This window comes from Arachis hypogaea, chromosome 18 (genome assembly GCF_003086295.3).
Source record: "Arachis hypogaea cultivar Tifrunner chromosome 18, arahy.Tifrunner.gnm2.J5K5, whole genome shotgun sequence".
NCBI lineage: Eukaryota > Viridiplantae > Streptophyta > Magnoliopsida > Fabales > Fabaceae > Arachis > Arachis hypogaea.
This window is the reverse complement of record NC_092053.1, coordinates 40,828,529-40,850,921: the sequence shown is the minus strand read 5'-3', so window position 1 is coordinate 40,850,921 and position 22,393 is coordinate 40,828,529. Positions and strand designations below refer to the sequence as shown.

At 40.4% G+C, this 22,393-nt stretch overlaps 1 non-coding gene across 1 annotated transcript; it reads left to right on the top strand.

Annotated features, from left to right (window-relative positions):
- The first annotated feature begins 12,598 nt into the window (after window positions 1–12,598).
- On the top strand, window positions 12,599–12,705 carry LOC112774909 (small nucleolar RNA R71). Its single transcript, XR_003189363.1, has one exon. It is a non-coding gene; the product is annotated as a small nucleolar RNA R71 (small nucleolar RNA).
- Window positions 12,706–22,393: the final 9,688 nt, after the last annotated feature.

Genomic DNA, 22,393 nt, shown 5'->3' with positions numbered 1-22,393 from the left:
TAGTTGCACTTAGTTGGGCCCTATGAATAAGGGCACTAGCTACCCGATGTACACTGTTAATGGATATCGGTTCCATACCTTACAGTGGTTGGTAGGGAAGAGAACCGATAACACCGGAGTTGGGGTTCGTAGGGATTTAGGCGAGACTCACTCTAATTGGTTTAGTGTGTTGCCCAATGATGAATGGATTTTTGATGGTATAGAATTTACAACCATTTTGATGAATGAATTTTTGATGGTATAGAATTCACAATTGAAATCTCGTTGCAAGTATAGTTTCTAAACCAACAAATAATCCTTTCATGCAAAAAATTGTTTGTCACAAGTACAAACCCAATAAAAATAACCAAAGTATTCAAACCTCGGGTCGTCTCTCAAAGGAATTATAGGGAAGTGTTCTTGTTATTGGTTATGAGATGTATATTTTGGGGTTCTGGATAAGGGACATGAAGAGTAAATGGCAAAAGAAAGGAACTAGCAACTAAGAAAGCTCTTGGCAAGGTATGAGAATTAGAAGTCCTATCCTCATTATCCTCCTCAATTGTGACAAGAATTGTCCATTGCTCCACTTAGTCAACCTCTAACTATGAAGGAAAGTCAAGTGGAAATAATCAATTTGATTCCTCAAGTCCTAGTCAACTCCTAAGGAAAGACTAGAGTTAGTGGAATTCAAATTAACTATCAACTTTCAATTATTAATCAACAAAAGATTTTGATAACTCAAGAGTCTCCAATTACTCAACCAAAGCCAAGAGGAGAAAAATCTACTCTAGCATCCTTCCAAGCATTTAATCAAACACTTGGAAGGCATAAAGGGAAAGCAAAATCAAATTGCAAGAAAAGTAAATCTACAACTATCAATTGCAAGGAAATTAACAACAACAATTCAAATCAACAATAAAGGAACATTAAACACAAATTGCATTAAAAGAAAAATAGGAGAAACAAGAGTGCATCAACATAAAAATAAAGAATTACAAGAATTAAATGCTAAACTAGAGAGAGCAAAGGTAGAAGGGCAAGAATTGATAAAGGAAAAGTAAATCTAAGCATGAATTAAACCTAGATCTAAGAAATCCTAATCTACTTCTAACCTAATTCTAGAGAGAAGAGAGAACTTCTCTCTCTAGAAACTAACTAAAGCATTCCCTCCAAAATTTAATTATGACTTCCCCCCCCTTTGACCCCTCTTGATTTCTGCATATAATAGGCTCAGAGATGAGTTGGATTTGGGCCTAGGAAGCCCAGAATTCTCCCCCAACGTTTTCACTTTAATGAAGTCACGTGCGAGCATCGACGCGTACGCGTAGGTCACGCGTACGCGTCGCTTGGCAATTTCTCATCCACGCGTGCGCGTCATGTACGCGTACGCATCTCCATGCGACTTCACTTCCACGCCTGCGCGTCTGTTACGCGTGTGCGTTAATGAATGCATCCCAAATCCTTGATTTTCCATGATTTCTCCACTTTGCATGCTTTTCTCTTCATTCCCTTGATCCATTCCTAGCCTTTTCAACCTGGAATCACAAACAAACAAATCAAGGCATCTAGTGGAATCAAAGGTGAATTAAAATCAACCCAATTAGGGCCTAAAAAGCATGTTTTCACACTTAAGCACAATTTAGGAAGAAATCATGAAACCATGCTATTTCATTGAATAAATGTGGGAATAATGGATGAAACCCACTCAAATTAAGTAGAAAATGCACCACAAAATAGTGGTGCATCACCGAACATAACTGAGTTAAAGTATTTCTATCACACTACATACATGGTATCAGTGATTAAATGTGAAGAGTATGATCTATGTTCGCGATAAGGAGCACGAAAGCGCAAGGACTACGATATCATTGAAGTTAATATAACAAGGAAATATAGGCAATACGATCTTTTTATTCTACCTCAAAATGCATGGCAGGTGTACTTTTTGCCTTATCCGGATTCATGCAAGTCTAGTTGAGTAATTGTGGTTAAGACTAAGTCAAGATGCCAGATCAATTCTAATGATAGGATAGAGGGTCAGGAACTTTACCAGATTGATGACACAATCCCTTCAAGAATAACGGTTGATATCGGTGAGTCGATTACCCTTAGCTCTGCTGTTATCATTAACCTTGGATTATAGGATGACACACTACCACAGCAGCACGACGATCTCGAATAAAAAGACGAGGTCGACATGGACGAAGAAGAGGAAGGCAAGTTCGATGATCAGGAAACTACCTCGGAAGAGGAGGACGGTGAACTCGAGGAAGAAGATGATGAATATGAATAGGGTTAACGTAAATATAGTCCGATGATATGTATCATTCTTTACCAAACATTGAGATGAACATATTGTAATTAACATTATTCTTTCAAATATATTAATCACCATATATCTTTCCATACTTTACGTTGTTTATTTTATATTTCACTTTAGATTTAAAGTACTGTTTCAATTATGTTTGTCATCAGGTTACGCTTTAAATGGACGGAAAATAATTGTTTTTTAAAAAATAAAAAATTTATTTCCGTTGGTATTACTGTCAGAATGTAAAATCTGAGAAATTAGCAAATAATTAGTTAATAAATTAATTATTAATCTAAGAAATTAGAAAATAAAATTTTATAGTTTAATGTGAAAGAGCTAATTAAAACAAGAATTTTGACACTAATTTTAAAGAATTTAGCCCAATATTCGACCGAACGAGCTGAATCGGTCAAACCGGACCCGTGGGCCCAACCCACTTACTTAAATAAATGAGCTCAGCTCATTTCTCTCTCCTCATGCATGCTGAAATGCTAGAACTTAGGAAGAAAAGGGAAAGAACTCCCTCAAAAACACAAACCCTCACTTCCATAATCAAATTCACATAACTTTTGATTCGGATCTCCGATCGCCGCACCGTTTACGGTCACGCGACCAGCGCGACGAGCTCTACAAAGCACTGTTCTTGATTAGGTGTGAAACTCACTTCTTAGTTTCAGTTTCCTTCTCCCCAATTTCGAAATTCAATGTGAATGCAGGTTAAATTTTATATGATTTCGGTGTTTAGGTTCGAATTAGCTTGTGGGTTTTGTCGGGGTTAGCTCGTTTGAGTTGTAGGCAAGGTAAGCACCCTCAAACCCTTGGTATATATATTGAATTATTGAGCTCTATTTTGATTATAGTGGTAATTATGATAATAGATTGAAATTGAGTGTTGGATGGAGCTAATTTGAGGATTTGGAAGCTTGAGGTCAAGTTTCGGAGGCCGAGTTTCATTGGGGAGGTTTTGGAGTCTTGGAAACTTGTGGTGCGGGAATGCTTCAGGTGTTCCGGGTTTATCGGAAAATCGGCCAAGGTATGGTTTCGGTTTCTTGTAACTAAAATATAATGTCTTGTGAAAACTTAGGCTATATAACCGACATATGATATCATCAGCCATAGGACAGGCATGCATCACATGCATTTGTGTGTCTTGTTTGATTTTTCATTAATTGGACTTGCCTATGTGATTATTTTGCTTACTTGCTAAATTGTTACCTATTGTATCTGTATTCTACTTGTGCTTGCTTTGCTTGTTGTTTGTCGGTGGTTTCACTGGAGTTGGAGGAATTGGAGGAAAGACAGAGGATTAAGGGTTTTAGTTAGAGGTTGGTTAAGTTTAGGAGTCTTAGAGACCCACCCCTATTTATGGTTTCCGTCTTGAATCTTTAAGTTTTATAATCTGAGTGTCGGAGTTCTAGGATTGCCTTCGACTTTCCCGGGACCTTATATGTTAGTTATGTGAGCATTGTTACCATGCTGAAAATCTCCTGTTCTCATACCATATATATGTTGTTGTTTTCAGATGCAGGTCGAGAGGTACCTCGATAAGCATCTAGAGCTCATTCTGCAAGCGAAGTGTTATATTTGGGACTCTGTGTTTTGAGCTTATGTTTAGTATTCTGTACTTAGACTCTCCTCTGTAAGTTTAACTTTACTTTGTTCCTCTTAGAGGTCGATGTGGAGAAACAGGTTATTGTTTTGTCTATTTTGGGTTATGTATATTTATGTAAATATTCTCCGGCCAACCTTGGCTTCGCAGGTTGAGCCTGGAGCTTGAATTTTTTGTATCTTTTGACACTCTCTTTTTATTATTCATATATATATTACGTTTCTTCGTACGCAAGTTTTCCATTTACGTGAGCGATGCGCCCTTTGTTTTAAACTTTTTTTCAAAGGCTCCTCGTTATAAAATTCTTTTCAACTATATATATTTTACTTTCAGAGGTTGTAATACCTTGCCACCTCAGTTTTATAACTTAAGCATAAGACTCTGTGTGGTAGGGTGTTACACAGAATATACTGACGGTAATAACCAATATATTTTTTTCAAAAAAATCTCCAAAAAATGTTTTGTCGGAATTACCGTCGAATTTATCCAACGAAATATTGGCGCGAAAATATGCAGCTTAGTGTCGGACTAGAAAAAATCGACGGTATGTACTTTCCAACGAGGTTTATACTATCGGATGACTTTCACCTGTAAATCCAATGATAAACTTATTATTATCGGATTTATCTGAAAAATTCGCTGATTTTCGGTGACTTCCTTGTAGTAAGAGGGGGGAATTTGATAGGGTATATTACAATCTTTGAAAATTCTAGATAGAATTTAAGAAGAGTGTGGCCTAATCTCATGTGCCAAAGCTTGTAATTTGATAGTTTTAGCACATTGATAATGAGTACAGCTAGGCTTATTCTTTGTGCATTAGCTTGACCAAAGCTGTACAATCCTTGATTAACTATTGATGCACGGAAACTTGTCTCTCAACAATTTCCTTCGGCAAGTATACCGAATTGTCGTCAAGTAAAAACTCACAATAGAGTGAGGTCGAATCTCACAGGGATTGATTGGTCAATCAACTTTAATTAGAGGAATGTTCTAGTCGAGCTAAGCAGAATTTGATGTGAGAGTTGCAAGAAATTAAATGGCGGAAAGTAAATAGCAGAAAATGTAAATGCTGGGAATAAAGAGCTTAATATAAATGACGGAAAGTAAATTGCAGAATCTTAAAGGGGGGATGGGAAATTTAGCATGAAAGTAAATTGCAGAAATTAAAGAGAATGGGTAAGATCAGAAATGGGGGATTCATTGGGCTTAGGAGATGTTGCATTCTCCGGATCAAGTTCATTTTCATCTCTTCCTCAATCAATGCATTCATTGATCTCCTTGGCAATCTTAAGTGATTGAACTCCAATTCCTTGGTAATTCAATCTCTCAAATCTTGATCAATAGCCAATTCCTTGGTCCAATTGCTCATGAGAAGAGATGAAGTATGGTCACTGATTATACCACATGTATTTCCAAATCAAAGTGTTGGTAGAATTATATGTCACTATATCCATCCAGACCCCAATTTGGTCCAACATGAGAAAGTATTTCTAGCATGATCTCTTCATTCCTCTTCCAAGGTTCTGAAGAGATCCAAGTATGAATAGCTTTTTTTCCAAGATAACTACCCAATTGGATGAAGATTGAAAGCTTTCTAGTAAAATCAAGAGAAAAAAAAAGAAGAAGAATAATGAAAACTATTATTGATCCATCAAATTACAACAGAGCTCCCTAACCCAATGAAAGGGGTTTAGTTGTTCATAGCTCTGGGAATGAAAAACAAAGATGGAGAGTGCATTCTGAAAGTAAAACTAGAAGTTGCAGAGAAAGTAAAATTATACAGAGAGTTGTTCTCCCAATCCAAAAGTTCTTCTCTAGTTCAAAACTACTCCTATTTATACTACTCTTCTGATCTTCTAGTTGGCTCTTCAAGTCTTGGATATGGGCCTTTTGATCTTGAGTTGAAGCAGTTATTATCTTTAATGGGCTCAGCTTCACTTGCAGAGAAAGTGTGCAGTAGGAATGGACTTTAGCTTAGGGCGTTAGTGGTGTTAACGTTAAGTGAAAATGTGGGGTCGAGAACGTTAGTGACAATCACCTTTTTCACTAACGTTTCTAACCCAAAATGGTCCACGTTAACTTCAACGTTAGTGGCACTAACGTGACCACTAACGTTGCCTCTTGGCCCTTTGCAAACGTTACTGGGGTTTACCTTTCCCAATAACGTTGAGAGTACCCCTTTCTCCCTACGTTAGAGTTCACGTTAGTATAGTTAACGTGACCTTTAACGTAGGCTTGCCAAATCTTCGAGAGCGTTAGTGACACCTACCTTTTTTACTAACGCTCCAAAACGCCCCTTTCCCACGTTAGTGCCTCACGTTAATTACATTAACGTGACCACTAACGTGGTGTTGATTGCCATCTCCAACGTTAGTGACAAAGGTGAGTGTCACTAACGTTGGCTCATTATCCCTTTCCTCCACGTTAGCTTCCACGTTAATGTAATTAACGTGGCAGCCAACGTGGCTCATAGTGGCTTAGTCCAACGTTAGTGACAAAGGTGAGTGTCACTAACGTTGTCATTATCTTTCTCTTCCACGTTAGAGTTCACGTTAACTGAGTTAACGTGACTCTTAACGTGGCCAATTGCCCTTTTTGGAGTGTTAGTGGCACTCACTTTTACCACTAACGCTTGGAGCTTCCTTTTCCTCCACGTTAACTACCACGTTAATGTAGTTAACATGGTATTTAACGTGGGCTATGATGGCTTCGAAGATGTTATTGGTGATCACTTTTCTCATTAACGTTGCAAGCTAGCACCCATTCCACGTTAGTTAGACTAACGTGGCTACTAACGTGGCTTTTCCTTGCCTCCTTTGTCATGAAATCAAGCAAATAAAGTGCATCAAAGCTCTAATCCAAGTTATGAGTCATCCATCATCCAATTTGTCATTAAATTCATGCATAATTCTCATGAAATCATATAAAATTCAGAATGTTTGTTTGAATCAAGATGTAAGTGAAATTCTACCCAAAACTTGCTTATTTCCTAAGAAAATGCATGAAACTACCCTAAAACAGTAAAGGAAAGGTCAGCGAAACTGGCCGAAATGCCCTGGCATCACAACACCAAACTTAAAGCTTGCTTGTCCCTAAGCAAGTACTGAAACATGAGAATGATGAATGAAATGAAATGCGGAATGAATCATTATTGTGGAAGTCATGTCCTTGGTTTTATGGGGTTTCATGCATAGCAACTTAGGTTCATTCCTTTACTGGCTTTCAGACCTTTATCATGCCCTGGAATACTCACTTGATTGCACACTTTGAGACTTTTATTTATTGACCCCTTTGTCTTTTCAAGGTTCATTGCATCCTTAGGCTAAGTGTTCTGTGAGGAGGCGACTTTTTAAAATAAGCTTTCAGCCAACACTCCCGAACCAGTTGGTTCAAGGTGCTAGGTGTTGAAACACCCCTAAGGACTTACTCCCTCAAGTCTCTCTTCCCCATACATGCACACCACAGGCACATGGTTTGTTATTTTCTTTCCTTGAGGCCTTGGTGTCCAGCACCTCTTTGGGTTACTAAATGTTCTGTAGCAAGGTTGCTCTTGATAGTGGATTTTCAGTTGATAATTCCGGGTTAGTTAACCCAAGTTACCAAGTGATGAAGCACTCCTAAGAACTTATTCATCCAAGCAGATCCTTGGTACAAGAGCACCACAGACACATCCCTCAAGATTCAAGCCCTTGGTGCCTAGCCTTATTTCTTATTACTTTTCTTTCTTTTTCAACTCTTATTGTTCTTTTCCTTTTTCTTATTAGGATCTTGTTATTTAGCTAGTCTCATAGGGTGTGTTTCAAGCATATGACTTCAGGACAGATAGTTACCTTCCTACCTTGTTAGTGAACCAACTTAGCTAAGTGATTACTACACCACAAGCTTAAGAACCTATTCCACAATTGATCATCACTTTGGTCTTTCATAGCATACATTCTCTTTTTATTTGATTCAAAAGGACAAGCATACAAGTAAGCAAGGCGAAGATGCAACAGTGACATTAGACTAGCAAGCATAGACCTAAGCAATGACAACTTAAAGGCAGAATTTAAAATCCTAAATTACCATGGAAACATGTTCTATTTCATACATGATTTTCCTTATTTAAAGCTTTGAAAAAGATGGAACAAAGAGGGAACTCCACCACCTTTTACTCATGGGGGTGCTCATGCTCTCCCTCTTGTTTGTCTTCTTTGTGTCCACTTGTGTTTCCTCGTATCCGTGCTAGTTTGGCTTTCTTCTACTCCTCAAGTGCCTTCCTTACTGATTCATGACTCTTTTCTACCCTCTCTCTTTCTTCTCGCGCTAATTCATCCTTTACTTCTTCATATCTTATGATTCTCGGGTGTAGTACAGGCAGTTGTCCAACTAAGTACCCGAGCCTGGCTTGAGTGTTTACATGATGTCCAGTCTCGTTCATGTAAACTCCTTCTGCAAACGCTCTGTATTCATCAAAGAGTTCTGCTTGTTCTAGTTGTTTCCGATGCATTTCATGTATGTGTGCACCTTGATGTGCTTGGATGTTGATTAGCTTTTGGATGGCTTCTTGTTGTTGATCTTGCCTTTGCTCTATCCTGTGGAAGGATTCACCCCAATATTTCCCTTGTTCCAGTTGCTGCTCCATCAATTGCTTTTGCCATTCCCCCTGTTGATTCATCCATCCAGAGAGTAATTCTTCTTGACGGCTTACCAACTGTAGTTGCAACTCTTTCTGTGCCCCTTGATTTTCCAAGTATTGTCTAGATAAGCCATCAATAGCTTCCTGTAGCTGGTGCATGTCTAAAGGGGCTTGCTCCTCTAAGTTTTGTCCTTTTACTACTTGATGGGCTGGCCTCTTTCTTGGCTTTCGTTGAGGTAGGAGAGATGCAACCGCATGCATCTGTCGGACAGTAATTAAGATGCCCACTTTTATCCACTCGGGGGTCCTCATCTTCGAACACTACCCCAGCCCTGTCACACAGACGAAAAATAGTGCTAGGGTAGCCTAACCTTCCTCCAGAATCGCTCTTTTCAGCCATCTTCCTAATACCTTGAGCTATAAGTTCATGGACCTTGATCTCTCCCCCTTTAAGTATACATTGCACCATTGTTACTCTCTTAAGATTCACCTCTGAGTTATTCTCGGTAGGAATGATGGATCTCCTTACAATTTCAAACCACCCCTTTGCCTCAGGGGTGAGGTCCCCTTTCTTGATGAACTTGGGTTTCCCCTGAGGATCTCGTACCCAATCAGCTCCTTGCACGCATATATCTTGTACAATCTGGTCATGATTGGGGCTGCCATCTATTCTGGAGTGATAGCTTTCTTCAGCAAAGGGTATGGCTCGTAGCTTTAATGCCCTCATGATGCTCATGGGGCTGAAGTCCACGGTTACCCCTCTCACGAAGCTTATATAGGAGTCATCTGCCTTATCATACCTGACTCCATTTGCATAAAACTCTCTTACAAGAGTTGCATTTACTTTTATGACTGGATCAGTAAGGAGCTCCCATCTTCTCTTCTCCACCTTCTCTGTGATTTCGGGGCACTCAGTTTTTCTGACTTGAAAGCCTAGCTCATATATGATCTCCTTATCAACCATCCATCCATATTGCAGTGCATGGTGAAAGGTTTTGAATTTCTTCTCATCGAAAGGGCGTTGCTCCATAGGCTCCTTCCGTTTTCTTCTCTTAGAGTTTGATGATGCCATAAGTGATTGTTGATATGTGAAGGTGTAAAGGGTGTGGATAATTGGCTTCGGCCGGTTAAGATGGGGTGTAGTGAAGGGAGTGAGTGAGAGTGTTTCTGATGGGGTAAGAAGAGTTGGGTGTTAAAAGTGGGAAGTGTAAAGGATGGAAATTGGAATGTGAAAGGGAGTACGGACTAGGAACCACTTTATATAGGGAGATGGTGAGTGAATGAAAGGTGTGGATTGATGGAGTGGTTGTGTGATGAACGGATGAGATTTAGCATGGGATGAGCACAAGGATCATCAACTTCATGAAGGGGGGTTGGTTCGATTTCCAAGCGTGTGACTCTTCCAATGTTGCATGACAACATTTCCCAATGCATCCCCCTTGAAAACATGTGTATAGTATTTCTCCTTTTGTGGTGGCCGAATCCTCCTTCTTCAATTGTCCCATCAATTCTCCTACAAATAAAGGGATGTGATTAATGAATTTGTGGAAAGTGGTGGCAAAATTTAAAAGAAAAGAAAGAGTAACTACTTTTTAAAATTTTTTTGTTGTTAACTGACTAAGTGCTATTCATAAGTACAAACCAACTGACTAATTGATTGTCCATGTATGCAACATTGGTGACACCAAACTTAGTTTGTGGCCATGTGGAGTAAAAGGAATTGTTCAAGGTTCTAAGAGTGACATGATATGAATTGCATTCATGTTCTCTTAGTGTGCCTTGAACACCAAACTTGTTCTTCACTATATGTTGCATAAAAGGATACATTCAAGTATATGTCAGAGTTGATTTGGACTTCATGAACCTTGCATTATTAACTACTTTTAAAATCATATAAAACATGGGTTGCCTCCCATGAAGCGCTTCTTTAGCATCACTAGCTTGACGTTTTGCCCTTTGTTAGGGTGATTGGTAATGCTTCAGATCTTTCCCTCTTGCAGTGAACCTATATCCATTGGCTTCATCAAGGATCTCTACATGCTCTAGGGAGAGAACTTTGTTGATGGTGAAAACCTTAGGTAGCTGAGATGGGATGGTGGGGAGATGAGGTGGGATATGTAGGAAGTAAGCTGAGATCACTTTATCCCCTGGAGAGAAATCCTCTGTAGGGATCTTCTTGTTCCTCCATCCCCTGGGTGCCTTTTTCTTTGTCGCTTTTGATGTTGTCCTACTCTTTGTGGCCTCTTCTTTCAAGGAAATGTTGTTGCTGGTCTCATATGACTCTGGTGGTTTAGGTTCCTCCTGATTTTCCTTGAGCTGTGACAGTTGCTGATTATCTTGTTCATCAACCAAAGGGATTCCCTGTGATTCAATGCTTGTTTCTTCCACCAGTGCTTTGTCGTGCTCTTTCCTTGGTTTCTTGCTTTTCTGATCTGCTTCTTGTGAGGGTTTGAAGACATTGAATATGAGTTGTTCGTCATGTATCCTCAATATTAGCTCTCCTCGCTCCACATCTATGAGCGCTCTGGCTGTAGCTAGGAATGGTCTTCCCAATATGATTGGGTGAAGGTGACTCTCTTCCATTTCCAATATGACAAAGTCTGTAGGAAGGAAGTAGCTCCCAACCTTTACCAACACGTTTTCAACCACTCCTACTGCTTGTTTTTGAGTTTTGTCGGCCAGCCTGATGACTACGTCTGTGGGTATTAGCTCATTGACCTGCAGCTTCTTCATAAGGGATAAGGGCATTAAGTTGATGCTTGCTCCTAGGTCACAGAGTCCTTTGTCAAACATTGTTTCTCCTATGGCACAGGGGATGTGAAAACTCCCTGGGTCCTTCCTTTTTGTAGGCATCTCTGGTTGAATGAGAGCACTGCACTCCTTATTCATCACTATTGTTTGCCCTCCTTTGAGTGAGCTTTTCCTGGTCAGCAGCTCCTTCATATACTTAATGTATGAGGGAATTTGTTGGAGGGCCTTGATGAATGGTATGTTTACATGGAAAGATGCAAACATGTCAAGAAACCTTGAGTATATTCTCTTTTCTACACCACCCTTGACTTTTTGGGGAAAGGGTGCATAGAGTCTCAGCAGCTCCTTCTGTGAAATTTTGGTTTCTTGGTGATCATCTTCCTGTTTCTCTGCTGATGTATCTCCAGGTTGTTCTAATGGTTTGTTCGGCTCTTCCTCAGTCCCCTTATCACTTATAGTGACCATCTTGCAATCTTCCCATCTGACCTTCTTTGCTTCACCTCTCGAGTTCTTCTCTGTGTCACTTGGGAAGTTATGAGTAGGTTTGGGAATCTTTTCAGAGAGGTATCCCACTTGAAATTCCAGCCTCTGAATGGTGTCTCCCTGGTTTTTGAGATTAGCTCGCACCTCCTCTTTGAACACCTTGTTATCTTGAATCTCTTTGCATATGCCTTCAAGTAGAGTCTCAATCCTTGATAGTCTTTCTTCCGATGATGGTGAGTTGAGATTGGAGGGATGAGAAGGGCCATTTTGGCTTTGGTATGGATGTTGAGGTGTGTTGTTAGGTGGGTGCTGATATGATCTCTGTGTGGAATGTTGGTGAGCTGCATTGTTGTTGGGGTTGTGGCGTCTCTGATCTTGGCCTTGGTCTTGTTGATTTTCCCACCCAAAGTTTGGGTGGTTCCTCCAACCAGGATTGTAAGTCTTGGAGTATGGGTCATGGTTCTGCCTAGGTGGATTTCCAATGTAGTTGGCTTGTTCCTGATCACCCTCTGCTTCTTCATTCACTCCTTCTTGAGCTGTTGTTGAGGTGGTGATTACTGCTACTTGACTTCTCTCCATCTTCTTGGTAAGGTCAGCCAGCTGCTTGGTGATCATCTTGTTTTGAGCTAGCAGTGCATCCACATTGTTTAGCTCCATTACTCCTCTAGTGTTACCCCTTTCAGAAGCATAGAAGTAGTCATTCTCAACTACAGTCTCAATGACATCTATGGCTTCTTCAATGGTCTTCTTCTTGTTCAGAGATCCCCCGGATGAGTGGTCTACTGCCTTCTTTGATTCATAAGAAAGACCTTCATAGAAAATGTGTACCTGCACCCATTCATTGAACATATCTGGTGGGCACCTTCTTGTCAGATCCTTAAACCTCTCCCATGCTTCATATAGAGTCTCACCATCTTGTTGCCTGAAAGTTTGAACCTCAGCTCTCAACCTGTTGATTCTTTGAGGAGGATAGAATCTCGCCAAGAATTTATTCACCACATCTTTCCAGGTTGTTAAGCTCTCCTTCGGGAAAGATTCCAGCCATTTAGATGCCTTGTCCTTAAGTGAGAAGGGGAATAGAAGCAGTCTGTAGGTGTCAGGCTGAACACCATTAGACTTCACAGTATCACATATCCTCAGGAAGGTGGTTAGATGTTGATTGGAATCTTCTTGAACACTTCCTCCGAATGAACAGTTGTTCTAAACAAGGGTGATGAGCTGTGACTTTAGTTCAAAGTTGTTGGCATGTATGGTTGGCTTTTGGATGCTACTTCCACAGTTTCCTGGGTTTGGATTGATGTAGGATCCCAGAACTCTTCTATCTTGCCCAGCATGATGCATTGGGCCTTCTCTGCCATGGTTGTGAGCCTCTTCTTCATGATGGTTCTCCATATTCTCATCCGTGTCTGGTTCAAAATACTCCTCTTCTTCCTCCGTACCAACTACTCTCTTTCCTCTTGCTTCCCTCCTTAATCTAAGGAAGGTTCTCTCAGGTTCAGAATCAAAGGAAGTTGAAGCCCCGCTTCTTCTATCTGTCATACAACCAACAAGGCAAAAGCAAGAAAGATAGATGCAGACAGTATTCTCTGCAGAAATGCTGTTAGTGTGAGTGATGCAATATATCAAATAGTTAGTGGGTCAGTGAACTAAATAGTAAAAAAAATGCGCAGATAACACCACAAACGGGTAAAGGGTAAAGGGAAGGAAATAACTAAAACTAAAAGTAAATTACTCAAATGAAATTAAATCAAACAAAAGAAAAAAAATAATGCTCAATCTAGTTATCCACCAATTTAATCATTGTTGATACAAAATCAATCCCCGGCAACGGCGACATAAACTTGATGCACGGAAACTTGTCTCTCAACAATTTTCCTCGGCAAGTATACCGAATTGTCGTCAAGTAAAAACTCACAATAGAGTGAGGTCGAATCCCACAGGGATTGATTGGTCAATCAACTTTAATTAGAGGAATGTTCTAGTCGAGCTAAGCAGAATTTGATGTGAGAGTTGCAAGAAATTAAATGGCGGAAAGTAAATAGCAGAAAATGTAAATGCTGGGAATAAGGAGCTGAATATAAATGACGGAAAGTAAATTGCAGAATCTTAAAGGGGGAATGGGAAATTTAGCATGAAAGTAAATTGCAGAAATTAAAGAGAATGGGTAAGATCAGAAATGGGGGATTCATTGGGCTTAGGAGATGTTACATTCTCCGGATCAAGTTCATTTTCATCTCTTCCTCAATCAATGCATTCATTGATCTCCTTGGCAATCTTAAGTGATTGAACTCCAATTCTTTGGTAATTCAATCTCTCAAATCTTGATCAATAGCCAATTCCTTGGTCCAATTGCTCATGAGAAGAGATGAAGTATGGTCACTGATTATACCACATGTATTTCCAAATCAAAGTGTTGGTAGGATTATATGTCACTATATCCATCCAAACCCCAATTTGGTCCAACATGAGAAAGCATTTCTAGCATGATCTCTTCATTTCTCTTCCAAGGTTCTGAAGAGATCCAAGTATGAATAGCTTTTTTTCCAAGATAACTACCCAATTGGATGAAGATTGAAAGCTTTCTAGTAAAATCAAGAGAAAAAAAAGAAGAAGAATAATGAAAACTATTATTGATCCATCAAATTACAACAGAGCTCCCTAACCCAATGAAAGAGGTTTAGTTGTTCATGGCTCTGGGAATGGAAAACAAAGATGGAGAGTGCATTCTGAAAGTAAAACTAGAAGTTGCAGAGAAAGTAAAATTATACAGAGAGTTGTTCTCCCAATCCAAAAGTTCTTCTCTAGTTCAAAACTACTCCTATTTATACTACTCTTCTGATCTTCTAGTTGGCTCTTCAATTCTTGGATATGGGCCTTTTGATCTTGAGTTGAAGCAGTTATCATCTTTAGTGGGCTCAGCTTCACTTGCAGAGAAAGTGTGCAGTAGGCATGGACTTTAGCTTAGGGCGTTAGTGGTGTTAACGTTAAATGAAAATGTGGGGTCGAGAACGTTAGTGACAATCACCTTTTTCACTAACATTCCTAACCCAAAATGGTCCACGTTAACTTCAACTTTAGTGGCACTAACGTGACCACTAACGTTGCCTCTTGGCCCTTCGCAAACGTTACTGGGGTTTACCTTTCCCAATAACGTTGAGAGTACCCCTTTCTCCCTACGTTAGAGTTCACGTTAGTATAGTTAACGTGACCTTTAACGTAGGCTTGCCAAATCTTCGAGAGCGTTAGTGACACCTACCTTTTTTACTAACGCTCCAAAACGCCCCTTTCCCATGTTAGCGCCTCACGTTAATTACATTAACGTGACCACTAACGTGGTGTTGATTGCCATCTCCAACGTTAGTGACAAAGGTGAGTGTCACTAACGTTGGCTCATCATCCCTTTCCTCCACGTTAGCTTCCACGTTAATGTAATTAACGTGGCAACCAACGTGGCTCATAGTGGCTTAGTCCAACGTTAGTGACAAAGGTGAGTGGTGCACGAATTGTGAATCACACTTTTCACAACGCGTACCACTAACCAGCAAGTGCACTGGGTCGTCCAAGTAATACCTCACGTGAGTAAGGGTCGAATCCCACGGAGATTGTTGGTTTGAAGCAATCTATGGTTATCTTGTAAATCTTAGTCAGGAAGTCAATTATGTTTATCAGTTGAATTGTGAATAACCAAGAGAGCATAAATTAAAGGTTACTTGTTGTGCAGTAATGGAGAATATGTTGGAGTTTTGGAGATGCTTTGTCTTCTGAATCTCTGCTTTCCTCTGTCTTCTGATTCACGCACGCACGTCCTCCTATGGCAAGCTGTGTGTTGGTGGATCACCGTTGTCAATGGCTACCTTCCATCATTCCAGTGAAAACTACGCTCACGCGCTCTGTCACAGCACGGCTAATCACCGGTTAGTTCTCGATCCGGTTGGAATAGGATTTACTATCCTTTTGCATCTGTCACTAACGCCCAGCCTTCAGGAGTTTGAAGCTCGTCACAGTCATTCAATCCTTGAATCCTACTCGGAATACCACAGACAAGGTTTAGACTTTCCGGATTCTCATGAATGCCGCCATCAGTTCTAGCTTATACCACGGAGATTCTGATTAAGAGATCTCAGAGATACTCATTCAATCGGATATAGAACGGAGGTGGTTGTCAGGCACACGTTCATGGTTTGAGGAAGGTGATGAATGTCACGGATCATCACCTTCATCACAGTTAAGCGCGAATGAACATCTTAGATAGGAACAAGCGTGTTTGAATGGAAAACAGAAATACTTGCATCAATTCATCGAGACACAGCAGAGCTCCTCACCCCCAACAATGGGGTTTAGAGACTCATGCCGTCAAAGAATACAAAGTTTAGATCTGAAATGTCATGAGATACAAAATAAGTCTCTAAAAGTTGTTTAAATACTAAACTAGTAGCCTAGGGTTACAAAATATGAGTAGACTATGATGGATGATGCAGAGATCCACTTCTGGGACCCACTTGGTGTGTGCTGGGATGAGACTTAAGCAATTCACGTGCAGAGGCCATTTGTGGAGTTTAACGCCAGTTTTTATGCCAGTTTGGGCGTTCAACTCCAGCTTTTGATCCTTTTCTGGCGCTGGACGCCAGAATTAGGCAGAGAACTGGCGTTGAACGCCAGTTTACGTCATCTATCCTTGTGCAAAGTATGGACTATTATATATTGCTGGAAAGCCCTGGATGTCTACTTTCCAACGCAATTGAAAGCATGCCATTTCGAGTTCTGTAGCTCCAGAAAATCCACTTTGAGTTCAGGGAGGTCAGAATCCAACAGCATCAGCAGTCCTTTTTCAGCCTGAATCAGATTTTTGCTCAGCTCCTTCAATTTCAGCCAGAAAAATACCTGAAATTACAGAAAAACACACAACTCATAGTAAAATCCAGAAATATGAATTTTTCCTGAAAACTAATAAAAATAGACTAAAAACTAACTAAAACATACTCAAAACTATATGAAATTATCCCCAAAAAGCGTATAAAATATCCGCTCATCACAACACCAAACTTAAACTGTTGCTTGTCCTCAAGCAACTAGACAATATAAAATAGAAGACTAATAGGTTGAGAAGCAATAATATCTCAGAGTTTTTGATTGAAGCTCAGATCCTAATTAGATGAGCGGGGCTAGTAGCTTTTTGCTTCTGAACAGTTTTGGCATCTCACTTTATCCATTGAAGCTCAGAGTGATTGGCATCTATAGGAACTCAGAATTCAGATAGTGTTATTGATTCTCTTAGTTCAGTGTGATGATTCTTGAACACAGCTTCTTTATGAGTCTTGGCCGTGGCCCTAAGCACTTTGTTTTCCAGTATTACTACCGGATACATAAATGCCACAGATACATAACTGGGTGAAACTTTTCAGATTGTGACTCAGCTTTGCTAAAGTCCCCAATTAGAGGTGTCCAGAGTTCTTAAGCACACTCTTCTTTTTGCTTTGGTCCTTGACTTTAACCGCTCAGTCTCAAGTTTTTTACTTGACACCTTCACGCCACAAGCACATGGTTAGGGACAGCTTGGTTTAGCCGCTTAGACCAGGATTTTAGTCCTTTAGGCCCTCCTATCCACTGATGCTCAAAGCCTTGGGATCCTTTTCATTTGCCCTTGCCTTTTGGTTTTAAGGGTCATTGGCTTTTTCTGCTTGCTTTTTCTTTCTTTCTCTTTTTTTTTTCTGCAAGCTTTGTTCTTTGCTGCTTTTTCTTGCTTCAAGAATCATTTTCATGATTTTTCAGATTATCAATAACATGTCTCATGTTCATCATTCTTTCAAGAGCCAACATATTTAACAGTCTTAAACAACAAATTCAAAAGACATATGCACTGTTCAAGTATTCATTCAGAAGATAGAAAGCATTGCCACCACATTTAACCAATTAGAATTTCTTTTATTGAACTCGAAATTTTATTGCTTCTTATTCAAAAGATCTACTATTTTATTCATGTTTAATGATGATGAGAAAAATAAACTATAGCTTAATTGGAGATAAAATCAAATAGATACTAATTACTATTATATGACTTCTAAGGTAAACTTTTATAAGGACACTGTCACAGAGTTAAGGCAGAAATTGGAAATTAACAACCTTTATTCTGGGGGCACGGGGGTTCCTCTGATCCTTGGGATGCTTGGTCCTACAAGAGAAGACTTTTGGCGCTTCAGTTCCCTTAAGTCACGCCCCTGCTCCTCTTGTTCTTTAAACATATAGGTCAGCATTTGACTGTGTTCCTTCTGTTCTTTTATTATTTGCTCCATAGCTTCCTGTATCTTGGTGACGGACGTCTCAAGATATTCCCAATATTCCGCTTGAGGAATCTCTGGGAGGAATTCATGTGCTCTCTTCTTGATGGGATCCTCCTGTGCTTGTTGTCTCTCCATTGATGCTTTAGTGATTGACTTTTCAATTAGGATATATTCAGTTATTCCCATCCTTACTCCAGCGTCCTTGCAGAGTAGAGAAATCACGCTTGGATAAGCCAACCTGGCCTCTTTTGAATTTTTGTTAGCAATCTTATAGAGCTCAGTTGAAATCAGCTGATGAACCTCCACTTCCTTTCCCATCATGATGCAATGGATCATCACTGCTCTTTTAACTGTGACTTCAGAGCGGTTGCTAGTGGGCAACAGAGAATGCCCAATGAAGTCCAGCCATCCTCTGGCAACTGGTTTGAGATCCTCTCTCTTGAGTTGATTTGGGACGCCCTTTGTGTTGGTGGTCCACCTGGCTCCAGGGATACATATGTCCTCTAGAATCTTATCCAGGCCAATGTCTGCTCTCATCATCCTCCTGTTGAAGGAGTCTGGATCATCCTTTAGCTGAGGTAGCTTTAATACCTCTCTGATCTTGTCAGGGGTGGTGTGAACAATCTTTCCCCTGACCATGGTCCGAAATTCATAGTGGGCAGTTCCAGATAGTCTTTGCTTGTCAGTCTGCCACATATTAGCATAGAACTCCTGGACCATGTTCCTTCCTATTTTCATTTCAGGATTAGCTAGGACTTCCCAGTTCCTGATTCGAATTTGCTCCTGGATCTCCGGATATTCATCTTCTTTCAGATCGAATCTCACTTCCGGGATCACTGATCTCAGACCCATTACTTTGAGATAATGGTCTGCATGTTCTTTAGATAAGAACTTCCCTTGATTCCAAAGTGATTTTGGAACGCTCTCTTTCTTGCCTCTTGGAGTGGATTGTTTTCCTTTGGGAGCCATGATCTTAGTGATCTCGGATAAACACACCAAACTTAGAGGTTTGCTTGTCCTCAAGCAAAAGAAAAGAAAGGAGAGGGATAGAAGGAGATCGAGGTGCACTTGTTGATGGAGGAGGGGGGAGGCCGAACCCAATTTTAAAGGGGTGGGTGGGGTGGGTTTTCGAAAAATTGGAAGAGATAAGATAAAAAGATTGAGTTGAAAAAGATAAGATAGAAGATAGAGTTTAATTTTGAAAAGATATGATAGATTTTTGAAAAAGATACTCTGAATTTTGAAAAAGATAATATGGATATTTGAAAAAGATATGGATTAGTTGAAAAGATTTTTGAGTGAAAAAGATAGATTTGTTTTCAGAAAAGATTTTGAAAAGAGTTGGATTGAATTTGGAAAGATGGATTTTTAGAAATTAAGGATTTTAGAAATCAGGGTTCTTGACATGTTCATGTAAAAATCATGCATTGAAGCATAAAATTTGAAATTAAAATGGAAATACGTGTGGGATAAATGGATTTGGCTCCTCCCTGTCTTCCTGGCGTTTGAATGCCCAAACACTGCTTGTTTTGGGCGTTCAGCGCCCAAATGCTGATCTCCTGGGCGTTCAGCGCCCAGTTGCTGCCATTACTGGCGTTCAACGCCCAGTGGGTGGCCATTTCTGGCGTTGAACGCCCAGATTGCTACCATTACTGGCATTCAGCGCCCAGTGGATGCCCATTTTGGGCGCTGAACGCCCAAAATGCCCCTTTACTGGCGTTTTCTTGCCATTGAGCTCTTTTACTCTGTTTTGTGTGCCGAGTTCTTCTGTAAATGATTATTTACCTTGTTTTCAATGAACTCTATATAAACAAATAAAAATAAAAATAGAAATAGGGCAAAATGCTTAGAGGATTGTTGCCCCATGGCTGGGTTGCCTCCCAGCAAGCGCTTCTTTATTGTCTTTAGCTGGACCTTGCTGAGCTTTTAATCTAGCTTCAGCCTTGAGCATTCTTGCTCGATGTTGCCTTCAAGATAATGCTTGATTCTCTGTCCATTGACAATGAACTTCTTATCAGAATCAATATCTTGGAGCTCCACATAACCATATGGTGACACACTTGTAATCACGTATGGTCCCCTCCACCGGGATTTCAGTTTCCCGGGGAATAGCCTGAGTCTAGAGTTAAACAACAGGACCTTTTGTCCTGGTTCAAAGATTCTAGATGACAGCTTTCTGTCATGCCATTTTTTTTATTTTTCTTTATAAAGCTTGGCATTTTCGAAAGCTGTGAATCTGAATTCCTCTAGCTCATTTAGCTGGAGCAATCGTTTTTCTCCTGCTAATTTGGCATCAAAGTTTAGGAATCTGGTTGCCCAGTAGGCCTTATGTTCCAGTTCCACGGGCAGGTGGCATGCCTTACCATACACGAGTTGGTATGGAGAGGTCCCTATAGGGGTCTTGAATGCTGTTCTGTAAGCCCACAGAGCATCATCCAAGCTTCGTGCCCAATCCTTTCTACGGGTATTTACTGTCCGTTCCAGGATTCTCTTTAATTCTCTGTTAGAGACTTCAGCTTGCCAATTGGTTTGTGGATGATATGGAGTGGCCACCTTGTGGCGAATTCCATATCGAACCATGGCAGAGTAAAGCTGTTTATTGCAGAAGTGAGTGCCCCCATCACTGATTAGTACTCTAGGGACACCAAATCTGCTAAAGATATGTTTCTGGAGGAACTTCAGCACTGTTTTAGTATCATTGGTGGGTGTGGCAATAGCCTCAACCCATTTTGATACATAGTCAACTGCCACCAGAATATAAGTGTTTGAATATGATGGTGGAAAAGGTCCCATGAAGTCAATTACCCATACGTCAAACAACTCAATTTCCAAGATTCCTTGTTGAGGCATGGCGTAACCATGAGCCAGATTGCCAGCTCTTTGGCAACTGTCACAATTACGTACAAACTCTCAGGAATCTTTATAGAGTGTGGGCCAATAGAAGCCACATTGGAAGACCTTGGTGGCTGTTCGCTCACCTCCGAAATGGCCTCCATATTGAGATCCGTGGCAATGCCACAGGATCCTCTGTGCTTCTTCTCTAGGCACACACCTACAGATAATTCCGTCTGCACATCTCTTGAAGAGATAAGGTTCATCCCACAAGTAGTACTTTGCATCAGTAATTAATTTCTTCTTTTGTATCCTGTTGTACTCCTTGGGTATGAACCTTGCAGCTTTATAGTTTGCAATATCGGCAAACCATGGTGCTTCCTGAATGGCGAATAAATGCTCATCAGGAAATGTCTCAGAGATCTTAAGGGAAGGGAGGGGCGTCCCTTCCACTGGCTCTATCCGGGACAGATGATCAGCCACTTGGTTCTCTGTCCCTTTTCTGTCTCTTATTTCTATATCAAACTCTTGCAGAAGCAATACCCATATGATGAGCCTGGGTTTTGAATCCTGCTTTGTGAGTAGATATTTAAGAGCAGCATGGTCAGTATACACAATCACTTTTGATCCTACTAAGTATGATCTGAACTTGTCAATGGCGTAAACCACTGCAAGTAGTTCTTTTTCTGTGGTTGTGTAATTTTTCTGGGCATCATTTAGAACGCGACTGGCATAATAAATGACATGCAGAAGCTTGTCATGCCTCTGTCCCAATACTGCACCAATGGCATGATCACTGGCATCACACATTAGCTCAAATGGTAATGTCCAGTCTGGTGCAGAAATGACTGGTGCTGTGACCAGCTTAGCTTTCAGCGTTTCAAACGCCTGCAGGCACTTTGTGTCAAACACAAATGGCGTGTCAGCAGCTAGCAGATTGCTTAGAGGTTTTGCGATTTTTGAAAAATCCTTTATAAACCTCCTATAGAATCCTGCATGCCCCAGAAAGCTTCTGATTGCCTTAACATTGGCAGGTGGTGGTAATTTTTCAATTACCTCTATTTTTGCTTGATCCACCTCTATTCCCTTATTTGAGATTTTATGCCCAAGAACAATTCCTTCAGTCACCATGAAGTGACACTTTTCCCAGTTTAAAACTAGGTTGGTCTCTTGGCATCTTTTCAGAACAAGTTTCAGGTGATCAAGACAGGAGCTGAATGAGTCTCCATATACTGAGAAGTCATCCATGAAGACTTCCAGAAATTTTTCCACCATGTAAGAGAAAATAGAGAGCATGCATCTCTGGAAGGTTGCAGGCGCATTACATAGCCCAAATGGCATCCTTCTATAAGCAAACACTCCAGATGGACATGTGAATGCTGTTTTCTCTTGATCCTGGGGATCTACTGCAATCTGGTTGTAGCCTGAGTAGCCATCCAGAAAGCAGTAATAATCATGACCTGCTAGTCTTTCTAGCATCTGGTCTATGAATGGTAAAGGAAAATGATCCTTTCTGGTGGCTGTATTGA